The sequence below is a fragment of the Erigeron canadensis genome, chromosome 3 (genome assembly GCF_010389155.1).
Source record: "Erigeron canadensis isolate Cc75 chromosome 3, C_canadensis_v1, whole genome shotgun sequence".
NCBI classification, from domain to species: Eukaryota; Viridiplantae; Streptophyta; class Magnoliopsida; order Asterales; family Asteraceae; genus Erigeron; species Erigeron canadensis.
The window spans coordinates 41,865,522-41,885,658 of NC_057763.1; the positions used below are offsets into that span (position 1 = coordinate 41,865,522).

General features: G+C 29.6%; 2 long non-coding RNA genes across 4 annotated transcripts; both read right to left on the minus strand.

Annotated features, from left to right (window-relative positions):
- Nucleotides 1–767: 767 nt before the first annotated feature.
- LOC122590800 lies at nucleotides 768–3,128 on the minus strand. 3 transcript variants are annotated; one of them, XR_006322611.1, is made up of 5 exons: nucleotides 2,319–3,128; nucleotides 1,755–2,233; nucleotides 1,538–1,606; nucleotides 1,158–1,257; nucleotides 768–1,060 (listed from the first exon to the last, which is right to left on the minus strand). It is a non-coding gene; the product is annotated as an uncharacterized LOC122590800 (long non-coding RNA). The 3 variants fall into 3 exon arrangements; XR_006322612.1 differs by having other exon boundaries at nucleotides 1,158–1,239; nucleotides 1,755–3,128; XR_006322610.1 differs by having other exon boundaries at nucleotides 1,755–3,128.
- Nucleotides 3,129–6,012: 2,884 nt separating this feature from the next.
- Nucleotides 6,013–6,530, minus strand: LOC122590485. Its single transcript, XR_006322517.1, has 2 exons — nucleotides 6,331–6,530; nucleotides 6,013–6,208 (listed from the first exon to the last, which is right to left on the minus strand). It is a non-coding gene; the product is annotated as an uncharacterized LOC122590485 (long non-coding RNA).
- Nucleotides 6,531–20,137: the final 13,607 nt, after the last annotated feature.

Below are 20,137 nucleotides of genomic sequence, written 5' to 3' on the forward strand. Positions count from 1 at the left end.
GTTATTATATGGATATAATTTAAGATAAAGATTTTTTTAAGTTAAAATTTTTCAAAACTTTTTTTGACAAGTGAATTTTACCTCAGACGCGTATGATGTTTGCTAATCGCACAACAAAAGGGTCCCGCACTAAGCGGATCTTAAATACCTTTTCTCACCATACCACCTCCTTAATTGGAAAATACCGTCGAGGAGAACCTCCCAAGGCTCGAACTCGAGACTTTAGAGTAAACTCTTCCGGAGCCCCACATAGCAGGTTTAATGAAACATCCCTGACCAATATAACTTTATATTTTTATCTATGTTAAATGATGAGTTTATTGTTAATTAAAAAATTTGAAAGATTGTAACTTTGTAAACATGGAAGGAATTGTAATTATAAGATTACGATGGGTTTATTTTGCTTGGACTATTCATTAAAAGTTATTCCAAGTGATTTAGTTTAAGGTCTTGGGTGTAACAGCTCAGTTTGAAAAATCTATAGCCAATGATGAGCGCCCGGTTAAAGTTGCAATCGTCACAAGCATATATAAAGTGAATAAATGTTGTATACTTCTGGCTCAAAATCTAAAATGTTGATTTTTTTCATATATACAAACCTTTAATCATATCTTGAAATACAATGGAGATGTCACAAAATTATACTACTAGAACATATATATGATTTAACTGTAAACCATAAGTAATTGGTCAAATTAACATCAGTTAACCATAATTAAGTATAGAATATTGATCAAAGATGAGTACACCACATCTTCTCATAGGCTTTTCGTAGGTCTAACAAGTTCCAAAAATTAGGCAAAGATAGATATACATTGACAGTTTCAAATCTAACGGGTAACCAAATTGTAACTACGTTTGCATATATGACCCATGTTTAAGTATAAAATTACACGGCGCTTAATTAGGTATAATAATTATGCTTAAATTCAAGAAGGTTGACATTGTTTAGAACTACTAGGGCCATCCAATATCACCAAAAATCTACCTCTGGTTCTATCCCACAACTACCAGATTCATGAGTTCTTGTCTGCTCACACCACAAAGCCCAAGTCTAAACCTGGGAGGCAAAAAATATAAACTACATCAGAATTCATGTAAAATCCCACTTCAATACTTTCGTATGTATTTAGTATTTACCATCGTAAACGACTTACCTCCTACCAATGGGTTATAGTAGTCGTAACCACAGGTAGTGCCATCTTCCCTTCGTCCTACACACCATCTCGGTATATTTGCCTGAATTAGTCCAGCCATCTACAGGTTATTCGGAGCATACAGTATCAATAAAGAGAATGGGCAGGTTGAGACATGTAATAATAAAGTTTTAAAGTCGGGTTGTGTTTACTTTGTTCAATTTATAGGAAAATAAATAACGCAAGGGTGATTGCAAAAACCTATTTTAAAAAGCTACATTTTTTGTTAGCACTACCCTGTCCAACCAATGATTCAGATGAAGAGTGACCAAAATCAGCCCATTCGGTATGCATATATAAAACAAGACCATAAATCCGATGCAAAGTAAGCTTTATTTAACCTCGATTAGTTCGACTGCAAGTTGGTGGAAAGAGTGACAGTATGCCCCGAGGTAGCACTTTGTGAAGCCCTGTTGAGTAAACAAGACCGTGTAGTTCTTGCTAAGAAGATAAACCAATAAAAACATATAGCATAACTTCTAAATGAGGTCTTCATACCAATTAAAAGGTTATAAATACTCAAACTTTTCCTTAAGAGTGAAACGTGTATGTACTAACCTTTTACAGCATTTTCGTTGTACTTTTTCAGGCAAATCAACTCAGCTGTTTTCATGCCTTTCTTCTTACCTGTAGATCCGAGATGAAAAAAATGATAAATAGAAAATTAGAAAAACTATATGGGAGGGTGCTGTAACGACAAGACTTTAAGGGGTACCTTGCATATAGTCCCAAAATGACATTCTAGAAAACAGTACTACAAAAGAGAGTACACACATGCCTTCTTATAAGATTTTCCAAATAATCACATACCAACGGGTGTGTGCCGGTACCTAAAAACACGAGCAATGTTATCCTACCATCATCACTCTCAAACTCAACTATGGCTTCATAGACGTCAAAATTGCCTTGCCCAATGGCTTCTATGATGATATAGAAGTAATACCTCCCGGTTACTTTTATATATTTGAACTCCATAATTTCATACTCCTAAAGGATAACATGTTGCTCCTTGGCAAGCTATAACAACAACAAAAAATCTGTTTATATACGATGACAGATGATTAATCAGTGATAAAATTTCCTAATCTAAAATCTCGAAAATAGGTGAAATGAAACTCATACCGTTTTATACGACTCATTAAAGACGTAAACGACAAAGTCGTCAGCAATTTTTACAATTGAATACTCGAGTCTAATTGGCTTTTTTCTTGCTTCAACTATTCGGTAAAGAAAGTGTAGAAAGTAGAGACTGCCATAAACATAAAGAAACGCATATACATAAAAACACATTCAAATACAAATGAGTAGAAACATATCAAAATATGAATATACATACAACTCCCTCATCCAATTCTTTGAACTGTTGCCAACTATCCTGCTCCTCGTCTTTCAAGCCAACAAGGTATCTAATTCTTTGACGATGACACGCTGAAAAGTAAAGGTTGTTACCATCCTTAATTTGTTTAACTTAAACTATATAAACGACCAATGGGTGAAATCATGTGTCCACACATGAAGACTAGAGGTTACAAGTTCAAAATGACAAATGGAGAAATTGAATTTGATCCAACATAATAGTTAGTTGCAGTATGAGCTTTAAGTATTAAAACATTATATCCAGATAAACGACCTATAAAACAAATAATAAACACACATTAGTTAACTTAAAGCTCATACTACAACTAACTATTTGTCATTTTGAACTTGTAACCTCTAGTCTTTATATGTAGACACATGATTTCACCCATTGGTCGTTTATATATACATATATATCTATTTAAGGGTACACAAATTAAGGATGGTAACAACCTTTACTCTTCGGTGTGTCATCGTCAAAGAATTGGATACCTTGTTGCCTTGAAAGACGAGGAGCAGATAGTTGGCAACAGTTCTAAGAATTGGATGAGGGGGTTGTATGTATATTCATATTTTGATCTGTTTCTACTCATTTGTATTTGTATGCGTATATATGTGTGTTTTTATGTATATGCGTTTCTTTATGTTTATGGCAGTCTCTACTTTCTACACTTTCTTTACCGAATAGTTGAAGCAAGAAAAAAGCCAATTAGACTCGAGTATTCAATTGTAAAAATTGCTGACGACTTTGTCGTTTACGTCTTTAATGAGTCGTATAAAACGGTATGAGTTTCATTTCACTTGTTTTCGAGATTTTAGATTAGGAAATTTTATCACTGATTAATCATCTGTCATCGTATATAAACAGATTTTTTTGTTGTTGTTATAGCTTGCCAAGGAGCAACATGTTATCCTTTAGGAGTATGAAATTATGGAGTTCAAATATATAAAAGTAACCGGGAGGTATTACTTCTATATCATCATAGAAGCCATTGGGCAAGGCAATTTTGACGTCTATGAAGCCATAGTTGAGTTTGAGAGTGATGATGGTAGGATAACATTGCTCGTGTTTTTAGGTACCGGCACACACCCGTTGGTATGTGATTATTTGGAAAATCTTATAAGAAGGCATGAGTGTACTCTCTTTTGTAGTACTGTTTTCTAGAATGTCATTTTGGGACTATATGCAAGGTACCCCTTAAAGTCTTGTCGTTACAGCACCCTCCCATATAGTTTTTCTAATTTTCTATTTATCATTTTTTTCATCTCGGATCTACAGGTAAGAAGAAAGGCATGAAAACAGCTTAGTTGATTTGCCTGAAAAAGTACAACGAAAATGCTGTAAAAGGTTAGTACATACACGTTTCACTCTTAAGGAAAAGTTTGAGTATTTATAACCTTTTAATTGGTATGAAGACCTCATTTAGAAGTTATGCTATATGTTTTTATTGGTTTATCTTCTTAGCAAGAACTACACGATCTTGTTTACTCAAGAGAGCTTCACAAAGTGCTACCTCGGGGCATACTGTCACTCTTTCCACCAACTTGCAGTCGAACTAATCGAGGTTAAATAAAGCTTACTTTGCATCGGATTTATGGTCTTGTTTTATATATGCATACCGAATGGGCTGATTTTGGTCACTCTTCATCTGAATTATTGGTTGGACAGGGTAGTGCTAACCAAAAATGTAGCTTTTTAAAATAGGTTTTTGCAATCACCCTTGCGTTATTTATTTTCCTATAAATTGAACAAAGTAAACACAACCCGACTTTAAAACTTTATTATTACATGTCTCAACCTGCCCATTCTCTTTATTGATACTGTATGCTCCGAATAACCTGTAGATGGCTGGACTAATCCAGGCAAATATACCGAGATGGTGTGTAGGACGAAGGGAAGATGGCACTACCTGTGGTTACGACTACTATAACCCATTGGTGGGAGGTAAGTCGTTTACGATGGTAAATACTAAATACATACGAAAGTATTGAAGTGAGATTTTACATGAATTCTGATGTAGTTTATATTTTTGCCTCCCAGGCTTTGTGGTGTGAGCAGACAAGAACTCATGAATCTGGTAGTTGTGGGATAGAACCAGAGGTAGATTTTTAGTGATATTGGATGGCCCTAGTAGTTCTAAAAAATGTCAACCTTCTTGAATTTAAGCATAATTATTATACCTAATTAAGCGCCGTGTAATTTTATACTTAAACATGGGTCATATATGCAAACGTAGTTACAATTTGGTTGCCCGTTAGATTTAAAACTGTCAATGTATATCTATCTTTGCCTAGTTTTGGAACCTGTTAGACCTACAAAAAGCCTATGAGAAGATGTGGTGTACTCATGTTAATTATGGTTAACTGATGTTAATTTGACCAATAACTTATGGTTTACAGTTAAATCATATATATGTTCTAGTAGTATATTTTGTGACATCTCCATTGTACTTCAAGATATGATTAAAGGTTTGTATATATGAAAAAAATCAACATTTTAGATTTTGAGTCGGAAGTATACAACATTTATTCATTTTGGCGTTCACGAAGCCAAAGTTGAGTTTGAGAGTGATGATGGTGGGATGACATTGCTCATGGTTTTAGGTACCGGCCGCACACACGTTAGTATGTGAATATTTGGAGAATCTTATAAGAACGCATATGTGTACTCTCTTTTGTAGTACTACTAAGATGTAGGGTGTTGCCATAAGTTTGTGTTTATATACCCATGAGCACTAGCGGATGCAATACATTGCATGTTAGGGTGGGGAGGTAGACGTAGACCCCAGTCGTCTAAGCTAGCCCATCAATAGATATTTTGGTACATTATACATTTTGACTTCAACCAACAAAATTAAAGACCCCAACCCATTATTAATTATGTAGAAGTCATGTAACAATATTGTCATTGAAACGTTATTGTTATTACTTTAATCATCATTTGTTGTTATTACTATTATTTTAGGAAAATGATTAATCCTCTTAACTAAATAGCCTCAAAATCTTCCTAACAATGAGATAATGATATGTATAAAATTAGGGGGCAAAATTATAAAAGAGAATTAGTAGATAACACATGTCACCTTTTTATACTTTAAGAAGGATTTTTAAACTATTATTTAAGAGGATTTATTAGTTTCCTTGTCAAAAACTAAGTTTTATATTAATAGATAGCCATTTAAATTTTACAAATCTACTCAAAATTAACCATTTAAGTTGGAGACAATTTTGGCAAGATATAATCTATATATATATATATATGTATGTAATGAAAAAGTGAATATAAGGTTGTCCGGCACCTAGGTTTAGGTGTGGAACCTCTCACATACAAATTTTTTAATATTTTTTTATTAATGATGAAATGTTTGGGCCCCATGATTTTTATGGATTAAAAAAATAATATATGTTCTACAATTAAGCTTAGGTACCTAACAGTCTTATATTCTTATATATATATATATATATAAAAGGTATATTAGCAAAAAATATACTAGGATTTATAAAGTTATGAGAGAGAGTAGCGAAAGAAAATTTATCTTAGAAAACTTGATTATCTGAACAGCCATGGATTTGGTCGGAACAACACACATCTGATGGAAAGTAGTTGTCATCACCGTTATAGATATGAAAGTCCGGCCCTATCACCATCAGTCGATCTGAAGCATTATAACAACACAGACGGCAATTTTTTTTAATGAGAATTTTGAAGTCTAATCAACTGGAAAAAGTGTGAAATGTGAACACCTTAATTAATTTGCTTGTTTGAATGAAGTATTACCTCATAATGATATGCTCGATCCCATATTGAATCTCCAGCGTGAAATGTTGTTTAATTCTGATGTTGGACGGATGGGAAATTTTTATCAATGTTGGAATAACCAAAGAGTGGAAATGAGTGGAGCACAATCTTTGATATCCAACACCCATTATTATTATTAATGATATTGCAGTGAGTAGGTTGAAGGATTTACATGTTAATTGTCTTTTGCAATACTATTTCTTATTCCAAAGGTCTTACTCGGTATGTTATAACCTTAACACCGGATTCTCGAATTTTTATTAAAAGAAAAAAAATAAAAAATAGGATAGGTGAAGAATGGATAGATAATTACATAAAAAATAAGTATTCTCGAGTTGAAAGAAAAGAAAAGAAAGTAGATAGTTAAATGTATTCTTGAGTTAGAAGGAAAGAAAAAAAAAATGATAAAAAGATACAATTTTACATTTATAGCATTGTAGTAATTAAAACCTTTATATAAGTTTGAGGGGTATAATAATAATTTCACCACTTTTCCTTCCAAACTTACCAAAAGTGGCAAGAAAGTTTTGGGATCAAAACATCCTATTTTTCCTTTCTTTCCCTTTCATTTCTTTTAAAATAAAAACTCAAATATACAAAAACTAAAAGTTTTTTAGCCTTTCTTTTCTTATCTTTTCAGAATAAAACTCAAGAATGCACTCTAAGAATATGAAATCCTTTACGAGGAGTGTATACTCATGTTCAAGTTTGAGGGTCAGAGTTTAACCTAATTAATCGTCTTGCATTCAATCGGATTAGTAGGAGGTTTTTCCCATAGGGTATTTGACATAGGCAATTTTTACTTCGAGATAGCTCTCTAGCGCGCTCCTGGTTAAAACAATATATGCTAGACCACCTGCTTTCGAATTGCGACACGAACGAAATTTCAAACGAAATTCACTTTTTAAAAAAAAAAACTCACATGTTAATTTACTCAGGTTAATTTTGTAGGTGTCACACGACCTCACTCAACGTATATGTACGCGTGAATATGCTCAAATAAAAATGAATAAAGATTTTGCTATAAAAAGTTTTTTATATACTGATGAAATTAGATTAAATACGTGCGTTGTTGTACGGTTGAATATGCAATTAATAAGTACATCTAACTTTAAAATTTTCAAACATTGTTAGATATAATTTATTCGAAATTTATTCTTTCCAAATGATTAAAGTTACACCATATTATTTGACATTTGTAATTATAAAATTAAATTTGGCATTACATTAATTATAAAATACCTTTTTAAAAATGTTGAACCCTTATAATGAAGAATTTTAATGAATTGGGACCTTAGATCAAATAGGTGACATGTCTTTAATTAATAATTAATACTAATACTTTTAGTAATAATTTATTTATTAATGAAAATAATGATTATAAAGCAGATTTTGGAGACAGCGACTCATTCAATCCAATTTCCCTTCATACTTTTTCAATTTCTTCATTCATCCATTATTCTTTGAATTTATATTACAAAAAATAAATTTATTCATCTATCTTTATCTCTATATTAAATAAAACAAGATTGTTATGACATAAGCATTTTTAAAAAATATTTATTTGTCGTCACTATATTTTTTCTTAAAGATTTGTTCTTTTTTTTTAAAAACTTATTTGTGATGTCATAAAACACTTTCCTTTTTAAATTTTATTTTATTCTTCTTGTTATTATTATTTATAATCTTTTAAATTTTTATTATCTAAATAGATTTATCATAACAGACTTTTAAGTTGTCTACATATTATACGGGTTAATAAGCTAAATATATTTATTTGAAACATAAGGTATATTATTCAAAGGTTATGAGTAATATATTTATGTTTGTTGTTTCCGCATAATAAGTAAGTTTGATACAAAAAAACTTGAAGATAGTTATATGCATTTTGATTATTAAAGCCTAAAAAATGTACGTTTTCGTAAGTTATCACATAGGTATTTAGGAATAGGCCCGATTAATATTCTTGTAATTTCAATGATGAACATATTAGTATGCCCGTGATGATGTCATTTTATACTATAGAAGACTTCTTAATATATAATTTTGATTTTTTATTACATCGTCCAATAATAACTAAAAGTAGGCAAAAAAAAAAAGAATAATAGAAATTTATTCTAAAATATTATGACTTTTAAATATTTTTATTAGATAATCATACAAAGTTTCTATTGAGATAGGAAACATATATATAGATCGAAATTGATTATTATAATATCAACTTACTCAAAATATACAATATAATAATGTTCAACGTAATAAAAAGTTAAACACGTATTAAAGAAGACTTCTTAATATATAATCTTGTTTTTTTATGACATCACCCAATAATAATTAAAAGTAGGCAAAAAATAAATAATGAAAATTTATTCTAAGATATTATGACTTTAAAATATTTTTAATAGATAATAATGGAAAGTTGTTTCTATTGAGATGGGAAACAAATATATAGATCGAAATTGATTTTTATAATATCAACTTACTCAAAATATACAATATAATAATGTTTATCGTAATAAAAAGTTAAACACGTTCATTGTGGTATATCATTATAAAATCAAAATCTATTCATATGTCCGCATAATATGCGGGTTGATTAGCTAGTATTTCTATATTAAGATTATACCCCTTATTGAAAATAAGAGTTACGAAATGATCATTTTACCCTTAAGGAATTAATTTACATCATGGGTCCTTAATATTCTAAATATTTTCACCACCATCTTTACATTTACATCAACCTGCACTATTCGACATTGTCACAACCACCGATAGTCGCCACCATGACCATTCGTCGCCGACACCACCAACCGCCATCACGGTCACCGCCACATTGCGCGGGTACCGTGCTATATATGTAACATGAGAAATAATTAATCCTTCTAACTAAATAGTCTAAAAAATTTCCAAATCATGAGATGATGACATGTGGAAAAAAACAGGGGACAAGATTAACAAAGAAAACTAGTGGATATCACATGTCAACTTCTTATAATTTTAGGAGAATTTTTAGGCTAATCTTTAGAAAAATTTATCATTTTCCATGTAACATATATATCATAAAAGCAAAATTTATAAAATATTCTTTGAGAGATACAAAAGTAAAATCAGATTTACCGATTAGAGGCGCAACACATAAAACTGGAAATCAACATAATTTCCCGATTTCATGAATGCTTACAATCAGATTTTGGATGTGTTGTTATTCAAGTTTTTGATTTTTTTCTCTTTATAATAATTTTAAGTAAATTTTCATTTTTCTTTAGGGTTCTTTTTAGTTTTATATTTTGTATCTTTACCTCTATTAATATCAAAATCAAATAATGATGTCTTCTTTGAGTAAACATTGAGATATACCCGAGATATTCCCTTGTTACAAATTTTGAATGTTTTTCCCCTTTTTTCTTAATGTTTGACCAAGGATAGTTCATGTGGTTTGTATAAGACGTTCAATTCGGCATGAAAATGTTGAGGTAGAAGTATATTTATATAACCCTTTTTGTCTCTCTTTATTGTTATTAAGTTGTTAGCTTTCTTCTGTTCATTGTAATGATTTTGTCGTACAATTGTTTTCAATTATATTGTAGAGAAATTGTTACAAATCGTCCTTGTAGTATCTTCGATTCGCATTTTCATCCATACTTATTTTTTTTCATTAGATATCCCTGAGCTTTTCATTTTCATTGTAAATCGTCCTTGACCCTAACGGACGTCACTTTTGCTCCTTTAAACTTGTCACATGCAAATCACATGAGGGTAGAATCGTCTTTTTACCAGCCATGGAGATTGTTGTGACAAATATTTTTTCTTTTTAAACAAATTTATATCTCTATGGTCTATATCTAAATAAATCCCAATATTTACCAATAATACTTATACGATTGGCTTAAACTCATGACCATTCATTCATGAACCAAACATCATCATCATCCTCCTCCTTAATTCTAAAAGTGAAAAAACCCATGGCCATGGAGAAAGGATCCTATGATTTCATACAATTCATCACATCATTCATTTTTCACTAGCAAACAACCCCCATCTCCTTATAATAATAATAGTAACAAGTAGTAGTAAATATAGTTTAGGATACACTTGGCACCTCTAATCTCGTCTATTGGATGGACTTGAACATTAGTTTAATATATTTGTACAAAATTTGGAGATGATAAATATGATAAAATCCTAAGTGTCAATACTTTAATATATGTTTAGTTTTGAAAAGAGCTTTAAAAAGCTCGGTTAACTATTATGGCTATGTTTGACACAAGCTTTTTAAGAGCTTTTCATGAGCTTTAGATTTTCATTTTAAACTAAAGCTCTTAAAATATTAAAAGCTTTGTTTGGATATAACTAGCTTTAGCTTTTATTAATAAACAAAAGCTCCAACATGAAACGCTAGTTGAAGTAGTGTTTCAGGAGCTTTAGCTTTTCGATGAAATTTTTACTCTTTAAAAGTTACACAAATGTCTTTTAAAGCTGCAACTACAACTACCATACCAAACACTTTTAAAATATAAAGGTTAGCTTACAGTTCCAACTAAAATATACAGTTACAAGTTACAGTTACCATCTATAGTTATTTTTGTCAAACATACCCTATATACATATATATATGAGGATGAGAATATAAGGTTGTCGGGTATTTAAGCTTAGGTGTGGACCACTCACATATTGTTTTTTTAATCCATAAAAATCATGGAGGCCCATACATTTATTCATTAAATAAGAAATACTAAAATATTAGTATGTAGGGGTTCCACACCTAAGCTTAGGTGTCGAAAAACCTTATATTCCCTTTTTCCATATCTATATAATTATTAAAACAATAGTTAACCTAGCCTTTTAAAGGCCTCTTCAAATTTAAAGCTATTTTTAAAATTTGCCACATAGGTTTTTATCCTATGTGGCATCTCTATAATTTTTGACAATATTTATCTCTATTTTATATATGTCTTTTATAAAATTCAAAAGCAAAGAAAAAAAAATCATAAACTGTATAAACTTAAAATATACTTTTAAAACTGGAAAATATTTAGTTTTCAAAATAGTTATATTCAATCCTACGTATTATAAACTCTAACTATATCACATTTATCATTTGATATATTAATTTAGTTTTCTTTTTTATTATCTTTTTCTTGGTGATCATGTAAAAACAATTTTCTTTTTTATTTAATATAAGGGTTTTTTTTTTTAATTTTTTTATAAACATGGAGGACTTTTCTCTTTAATTTTTATATATGTTCTTATTATTATGATTAAGGTTGAAGGAAATGTTCATTAACTTAGTTGGTAAAAACCTCCATAATGCCCAATGAACATTTTGAAAATATTCAAGTGTAAACATCAATTGTTTTCATATTTATCTTTAATAACATTTTGATAGTGATATATTAAACCCATATTTAACATTGTTTTATTTATATTCACATGCTTATGAAATTAATAAGAACAATCACATTGAACTAATTAAACAAAATATTTGTTATTGTGTATGTCTACATCAAAACATTTAAATCAACACTAATTGAACAATAACTTATAATAATACGCGCATCGCGCGGGGTAAAAATACCTAGTGTATATATATATATAGAATACTCGTATAATATACATACTAGATTATACTCCGTGTGAAACGCGAAAAAAACTTATGAAAAATTACATTTTATTCCTATAAAAAGTTAACATAATGGTATAATAAATACTTAAAAGCTATTAAAATTTACAGAATAATAAATAAAATAAGAATAATGAAAATGAACCGTTTGATTTTTTCATAAAACAACCATACTATAAATATAATTTAAAAGACTAAGGTTTGACATTGGTTTTCCATCCACTTGACAAGTGTTTTTTAGTTTTATGTAGTATCACAAATGATTATATTTTTAAATATTACAATACACGTTTTTTTCCCCAGTGAATTAAAGCTAAAACGGTTGGTCCAATGCATGTAGGTAGTTAACTACGTATAATATAAAAATTTATAAGGATTCAAGGTATCCACAAAATAATTAAATACACAAATAGTAGTGGTTTTGTAGAAGCTGATTTTATGTCTATGATCCACAACCATGTAATCTCCTTCATTGAAGCTATAGCGAAGTTATTGATTTTCCTAACACCTCCTTCATTAAAGATGAGGTCGAATGGGACAATTTTTGGGTTGTACGTGTAACAAATGTGGTTCTTGACTTTTGGACTATGTGTATTTTTGACTAAGTATTAGTTAATCAATATATGTTCTAGTGCAATTTAAGGTTCAATTGAGTGCAATGTGTTCATATGGGCCAATTTATTGTTCAAGTTGAGAATTATGTGCTAGTCGAGATCATTAATAGGTGCTAATCGGTTTTTCACTTAGATGACTTTCAAGCTAACTAGTAAAATGTAAATGGATCTTACCCATGGGTTGTGCCCAGCCCATGACCCACCCAAGTTAACCCAACCCTATCCCCTTTCCCCCGTCCATTTCTCCATCTTTTTCTCTTTCTTATTTACTTACATCTCAGTCTTAAAAAACTAACTTCATCAATGAGAAAGGTAGCAAAAGTTGAAGGAAAGTATAGTGAACATTTGTTTTTATACCAATTTGTGTTAGGTAGACAAACTAAACATTTACTTGGTATAATTTAACTATTCAACAAAACCAGTCAATTTAATCATGAAAACAATTTTCCTTCATCTCCGCCGTTCAACGGACAGGTTTTAAGCCCTCGTTTAGATAACAAATAACTTTATAAAACTTCTTTATTTAATGATACAAATAAATCTCTGTACTCAAATTTTTCCTTTTTTTTAAAGGTCCTTATATAATAATTTGAAAACCCAATTACATAAATTTACAAGTTTTGTTTAAAAAAAATAAGTTTACAAAAATTTATTCTGTAGAGATATAGACAAACGAATATTAATTAATATATACTATATATATATATATATTAAAAGCATTGGTGATATACCCAATACATATCGATAATATCATGATACACTTTCAGGTATTGTTTATTATTCTTTTGTGTGTGTTTGATTTCTTGCAAAGTTGCAGGGGAGAAAAAGAAGAAATATAAAAGAGAATAAAACTAAACTAAACAAGACAAAACAAAAACCCATCATCATCATCCGTTCAAATCCGTTGCCAAGGATGTCCACGGATGGACATTCTCCACGTCATCACTCACAATGACATCCATCCCACAAACATCCTTCATCTCAGTTTATCTCTTCTATAGATGTTCCCGTTGCGGATGGTCTAATAAAAGTAAATAATAAAAGATATGGAGCATGTGGGGTAAAGTGGAAATAATATGATCTCTTTGAGCGGAGGCCACAACAGTTAACGTTTGGAAGTTGTATGAAGACAATTTTACACATATATTATACTATTATGATGATGTATATACTATACATACATATATCATACCTACCATCCTACATAAAGACAATTATGACGATGTATGCTTATTGCATCAAATCGATGCAAGTCATTTTTACCTAATACTTGCAGTCATGGGATGTCATTTTTTATTATTTAAACATTCAAAGTTAATGAGTATACATTCATACAGGGCGGTTGATATTTTTTTTCTTTTATGGTCAACCCCGTATTACACCTGTATACTACAATACGGGTCAATCAAGTGTTTATGTCGAATTGAAGGGTGTCCCAATAGACACGCCCATCTATAATCCCTTGTAAGTATCTCATCCCTTTTTTAAGATAAGAAAAAATTGTTAAAATTATAGGCTAATCATAAGATATAGTGACAGAGAAACATATTTATATAGCTTTGGCCACCACCAAATAGTCTAGTGACAAAAAAAAAATCCCCTAACATTCATGATATAGTATAGTTAATCAGTTTGATGACACTATTTATTTCATTAGAAGAGAGTTTTATTTTAATTATATTAGTTATAAATTGATTTAAGTTATGAAGGACTCATATAATGAACGTGCTAATGCGGTGGGATAAATATTTTTATTAGTAGCATCTAATATGAAAACATATCTTAATTTGTTACAATAGTTTTTTAATTTCTAAATACTCGTAATATCTTTTGTGGAAAGTTAATTGACGTGCTAATAAGTCAGTGGTTCGAACCCTAGCAGTGATATCCAAGCGGACAGTATGCTAGCGGTTGAAACCCAATGGCACCCCTGGAGACCAACAATACGATAACACGGCCCGCGCGCCTCTGAAGAGGTAAATGCCCGAAACCATGGGGAATTGAGATTCGATTTCTGGTTTCCAAGCCAACATCCTCTCTTTCTGAACCCCCAAAGAGGGCCTCAGGTGGCCACTTTGATCATAAAAAAATTTATACTCCCCCCGTCCCATTAGAATCGTCATGTTTTGAATTTTCAAAGTCTAACATTTGTAACTTTTACTTAAATAGTTTTATTTGTGTTAGATAACATGTAATGAAAGTTATATAAATTGATTGTTCTTTAAACGTGTCTTTTAATGGTATAGTTTTTATCAAGTTTTATATAACACAAAAAAAATATATTTAAGGTCAAAGTTTAAAAATAAAGACTTTGAATATTCAAAATAAGACATTTTTAATGGGACGAAGGAGTATATTTTTTTGTTAGACATTGTTGGGAAATGGATTCACTGTGATAACTTGTCGTTGATGTCAATTATCAGCAAGCACCAATGAACACACCAACGAGCCATCTTAAAGGAGTCAAAGTAAGTTCAATGACTAGTCATCCTATTTGTAAGTCAAATACGAGCGGAAAAAAAAGTGTAAAAGAATGATTTGGACTTAAAGGGTCACATGGCTGACATGGACAAGTCATGTAACTCATCATATCTTCTTTGAGAATATATAAGTTTTTTTTTTTACTTAAAATGACGAAAGAATTAAAGGATATTTCAAAAGCATTAAATGTTAAAGTACTTCACCAATAAAATTGATAGATGAGATAATTATGGATAGTCATATATTTTACTTTTATAGCCGTTTTGTTTCATAGCCTATAAAGTTTACCTCTTATATATTTCTTTGTATGCTCATTTTTTACGTTTATGTTTTCATATCTATTTTAACGTACTTGTTTTTATTTTATTTTCAAAATAAATGTGCTTTTTAATTTATTAGAATATTAATTTTAATATCCGTGCGATGCATGATGAATGCAAACTTATTTTTACATATAATGACTTTTCATAGAACATGTATTGTAATACTATCAACTACGATTTTTTTTAAAAAAAAGGTTGAGGGAATTATAATACCGGCACCACATTGAATAACCATCATGATTTCCCACGTGTGTCTTTAGTTTAATTGGTGACGAATGCTATTCCATCTATTGATAGATCGATTGATTTTTAATACATGTAATTTGTTAGATAATCAATAAGTGAATATTAACTTAAACGTTATGCTATCTAACAAGATTCTAAGATCTAAACATCAAGATATTCATACGCGAAATAATTATAACTTGCAATATTTATTTTAGATTATTGATTTTGTTAGAAAAGCAATCACCAACAATAATGCTACTACAAAGAAAATATATAAGAGATATTATTCAAATTTTCCATGTACAATCATGTTATAAATTAAATTATTAGAAAATCAAATTAAGATGAGGTGATTACTATTACTTTACTATATAGTATATACTATTACTATTAATTTAATAATAATATTAACTTGGTATAGGATATCCGTAATCAAAAATTATCCTTATACACCGGAGTATACTAACTATTATATACAGGGTGATCATCAAATGGAAACTAAATTAAAATAAAAACAAATAAGAACACCTAAAACTACATGCATTAAAAGGTTATAAAACTAACATAGTGTATAACTAATTATCATTATTTAAGTGTTTAACAACACATTGGCATGTCAAAATCAAGAAAATCATGTTTTTGTTTTGTGCATCCATCTTGGATGCATATTCTTCAAAATGATGCATCCAACAAAAAACGTGATTTTTTCGATTTTGACGGATCAATGTGTTGTTAAACACTTAAATAATGATAATTAGTTATGCACTATGTTAGTTTTATGCACTTTTAATGCATCAAAATGATGTTTTTAACTGTTCTCACCGTTCTTATTTTAAAAGTGTTCTCACCGAAGTGTTACCCTATATATTTAAAGGGACATTTGTGTTTAAAAAAGCTGTCATGTGTCACTCATATAAAGTCTTAGTCCTGTTTTAGTTTACTGGTATATGTTTTCAGTTTAATAGAATGTGATTTGTAATTTTTGTTTTCATGTTAGTATATTTTTGTTTTATTTAATATAATGCTTTTATTATTAAAAAAATTTCGAACATTTAGTCGGAACACGATATCATGGAAACAATGACGGAACCAGAACTGGAAGTGACCAGTAGAACAAATTTTTTTCCACTAGCATTGTATCGGCATAAAGTAACGATAACGACTAAATTTTAACGATTTGTAACATTTTTTAACAGATTTTTGGCTATTTTTAATGAGTTTTTTTTAGAATTTTTGGCATTTTTAATAGTTTTTCTTTATTATTTATTTGTACAGACACATCTTTATAAGTTTTGTTGATAAAAAAAATGTTTCAAAAGTTTAAAGTTGGTTACAATACCGGTAACCCATATTTATTTGACCCGTAGTACCAATAAAAAATACAACAGTTTTTGAAAAATTTTAACCACATGAATTTAGCGGACTCGTAGCCTAGGCTACCCCTTGTGTCAAGGTAGTTCCGCCCCTGCATGGAAACCTCACAGTATAATTGTGAAGTCTTGCACGTACCCTAAATAACGAGAGGTTGACCATGAACCGTTACAAGTTTTCGGAGGGAAAAACCCGAAGGCTTGTCATCCTCATGATCAAACTCAAAACCTTAGATAAAACCGGGCGTGTCTCTGACCAGCTGGGTTGTCATCATTGGCTTTTTTTTATTATTAATGAAATGTCTTGTGATTTTTAATTAATATTGTGGTTTTTAATATTATTAAAAATGATGATATGTCACTAATAAATTGAGATTTCAGTACGAAAACTAACAGTGAAAATTGTCACTATATTGATGATGTTATATTAATGTGGTGAGTTAATAATGGTCTTAAACTTCATTATATATCAAGTAGTATAATAATTGCAAAATACAAAAAAGTAACTCCCAATGCCGTCTTCTACGGGTTTTGGGTCTCAATACCGTTTTCGACGGTGTATGGGGGAGGTTGATATGTAGACAGCCTTACCCCTACCAAAGGTAGAGAGGCTGCTTCCAGGTTCTACCATAGATAGAAAAGGACCTTGCTGGGCATGAGGATCGAACTAATGACCTCTGTTTTCAGAGACATGAGCTCCAACCACTGATCCAACCTAGTTGATTATCAATAATTGCAAAATACAATGAGAGTTAAATTTTTTATCTTTGACATCCAGTAACTTTTTATTTTCTTTCTCGCTGATAATTAAATATTTTCTTCACGCCACTATTGATGAATGATGAATAATATGGTCTCACTTTATTGCGGATTTGTGAGAGTTTATTACTTGGATTTTCACATAGCCTAATTGTAACTTTTATTGTGTTGTAGTGCCTCCAACAAGAAAGTCATGATAAATAAATTATATATAAGTTAAGATAAAATAATATTTTTTAACTCATTTATTCCAACCAACTCTTGTAAAGCAAAGTGCAAATGTAGTTACGACATTAATATAAAGTACATATGAAATAAATAATAAAAATTTAAAAGTAAATAAGTAAAGTATACATTTAGTAATTTACCATAAAAGTATATTCAAATTTTCTTTTATTATATCATTTTTTACTTTTTCCAATTTTATTTCTTGCTCAAAAATGCAGTAATAAAATAAAAACCATTGTCTCCAAAATGTTTTAATTAATAATTTAATATTGATGCTTGTAATTGTAGCAATATGAATGGTTAAGCCACGTGCCATGTGCCAAATAAAATTCGTCGGTTGCATCTTTTCTTCAATCCACATATTTATGTTTAAAAAATTTTCAATACATTATCTTTTCTTTTTTATCACTAAAATAAAATTATATTCTCTTTCATATATCTCCCTTGATGTTGCAGAAAATCCAAAAGAAGAAATAAAAGCTCCAAAGTGATACATGATTTATGTGTGTGGGGGGTTTAAGTCTATATCTTAATAAAGTGCATATTTTTTTTAAGATTTAGAAAGTATTTAAGTGTTTATTTTTATTTCTTATAAAATTTTTTTATTAAATCTTTACACAGTGAATGGTCTTGTTTAGATCAATGTGTCTGTGTAGGTGACAGTATCACGATTTTCTCATACCGTGTAACTTTCGCCCAAATACATTGCTATAAAAGAAACGGAAAAACAAAGGTCCTCACATGGACTCACCGAATATCATGCAAACTTGCCACGTCGTCGTTGGCAAACCGCAACCATACCTCCCAGACAACTTCCTATTCCTCATCACCGGTCACTGTTGTCATTATTAACCGGAAAACCCAAAAAATAAAAATAGAAGGGTAACTATTAAAATAGAAAAATCTTTGTATAGGAATGTAGTATGTTTTTTGAATTCTAATATATCAAAACTAGATTATTGTCCCGCGTAATACGCGAGATAACATATTTAATTAGTGACAAGTTATCGTTTCACAATATCATACATTGACAACCATATATAAAAGATGTTGAAAATAGATTAATTAGTATTATGGTGCCAAAGTTGTAAATTAATTAGTATCTTGTTGTTAATGTATATCTTTATATAGAAAAGAAAAAACATAAAATTTCATGATTTTATGTTTCTATAAACAATTAATAACACTTCAAATTATTGTGTCAAGTGATAGTTTGAAATTCAATATAAACAGATTTGTTTAGCGGAATATAAATAAGAGCTCTATATGGATTTGACTTCTCTTTAATTAGTGTAACTATATTAGTCATTTTTTTACAATTTTCACGTAGTTTAATGTTTATATAAATATACATATAAAGAAAATTTAACAAAACAAAAGTAGTTAGCATTTGAACCACGCATGTCTGAGATGGAACTCAGTATTATTGAAAACCCTCTTAATTATCCACTCATACAAACTTCGAAAGTGTGATTTATATCCTGATGGATTTCCTTAAGGTTTAAGGCCTTGCCAGTAGTTCACCTTTTGAAAGTTTACTTTTTGTGTTTATAGTTAACCTTTTAAAATTTTTAAAATTAGTTTCACATCAATATATTGAGGTTTCGAAATATGTATTTATAGTTAAATTTTTAGAAATTTTCAAAATATTTTTTTAAAATCATGGTTGAATTTTATTATTAATATTAATAATATTTGAAACAAATATTGGATTTATGTAACAAATTTAAAAACTAAAATATTTAGGAAATTAAAATCTTAGACTTTTAATATTTACTTTAATTAACATAACTTATCTTTAAAGCAAATTATAATACAATAATTAAGATTTGAAAGTTCATAATATAATCTTATAAGAGACCCTAAATTTCAACTTCTATATTTATTACGAAAAACATATAATTAATAACTTATTAAAAAGTGTCAAGTAAAAAGTTTTTCAATTTGATAGGATCAACAATATAAGCAAATGTTAATTAAATGAAATAAAATATTTCAATTGGTTAATAATTATTTAAGAAAATCGTATTTTTGTATATATAAAAGTAAAATTATATTTTCTGTATATTACGCGAGACAATATAAATACGCGAAATAAACACAATAAGTTTTAAAAATAACATATTTATTAATTAGAGATAAAACATGTTAAAATACAATTGT